The sequence below is a fragment of the Sapajus apella genome, unplaced genomic scaffold (assembly GCF_009761245.1).
Source record: "Sapajus apella isolate SASKATOON/1434 unplaced genomic scaffold, GSC_monkey_1.0 scaffold29, whole genome shotgun sequence".
NCBI lineage: Eukaryota > Metazoa > Chordata > Mammalia > Primates > Cebidae > Sapajus > Sapajus apella.
In genome coordinates, this window is record NW_022436969.1 from 10,088,916 (window position 1) to 10,090,088 (window position 1,173).

The 1,173-nt window shown below is 44.5% G+C and overlaps 1 long non-coding RNA gene across 1 annotated transcript in view; it reads right to left on the reverse strand.

Moving 5' to 3' along the window:
* The window catches only part of LOC116561451, an 18,356-nt gene continuing 17,183 nt past the window's right edge, over window positions 1-1,173 (reverse strand). The window contains exon 2 of the long non-coding RNA XR_004273435.1: window positions 1-94. This is a non-coding gene — a long non-coding RNA (uncharacterized LOC116561451). The remainder of the gene's footprint in view (window positions 95-1,173) is intronic.

The window sequence follows — 1,173 nt, forward strand, 5'->3', positions numbered from 1 at the left end:
TTCTGTTTTTTTTTTTCTTTTTTTGAGGCAGAGTCTCTCTGTGTTGCCCAGGCTGGAGTGCAGTGGCACCAACTCGACTCACCATGACCTCCGCCTACCAAGTTCAAGCGATTGTCCTGCCTCAGCCTCCCAAGTAGCTGGGACTACAGGTACGCGCCCCTAGGCCCGGCTAATTTTTTTATTTTTCATAGAGATGGGATTTCACTATGTTGGCCAGGCTGGTCTCAAACTCCTAACCTCGTGATCCGCCCGCCTCGGCTTCCCAAAGTGCTGAGATTACTGGCATGAGCCACCGCACCTGGCTTAGATATACTTTTAGTTGCTTTAGAAAATCCTGCTATTGATTTATGACAGAGATTCTTCTCATTATGGAGGCATTTTCTAGGTTAAATCTTCAGGAACAAGAACTTTATGTTATTAAACGTTATATGATATCTATTATAGTTAATAGATGAATTGTTTTTTGACTACATTTAATCCATTTCAAAATACTAAGCCATGCTTGCATAATTATGATAGATTAAAAGAAACTGTGAAATTTCATTTCCTATTCTTTCACTTTGCATTTTTTTTTTTTTTTTTTTTAAATTTAAGACGGGGTTTCACCATGTTGGTCAGGCTGATCTGGAACTCTTGACCTCAGGTGATCACCCGCCTTGGCCTCCAAAGTGCGTGGATTACAGGCGTTAGCCACCATGCCCGGCTGGATTTTCTATCTATATTCATAATACATTTCTTAAAAAGAAAAAAAAAAAAAAACTAAAGTTCATATGTAACATCTCAGGCTTTAAATATCAGATGTGTATAAAATGCTGCAGCCCTAAGATGCTACCTGCCTTTTTTTGCAGGATGGGGGTGTGGTGGTGAAGAGCGGTGAAGAGAAGCATGTTGCCGGGTGGGTGGCTCACACCTTGAATCCCAGCGTGTTGGGAGGCCGAGGTGAGTGGATCAAGAGGTCAAGAGATCGAGACCGTCCTGGCCAACATGGTGAAACCCCATCTCTACTGAAAATACAAAAATTAGCTGAGCGTGGTGGTGCGCACCTGTAGCCCCAGCTACTCGGGAGGCTGAGGCAACAGAATTACTTGAACCCGGAAGGCGGAGGTTGCAGTGAGCCGAGATTGCGCCACACTGCACTCCAGCCTGGTGCCTGGCGACGGAGTGAGACTGTCT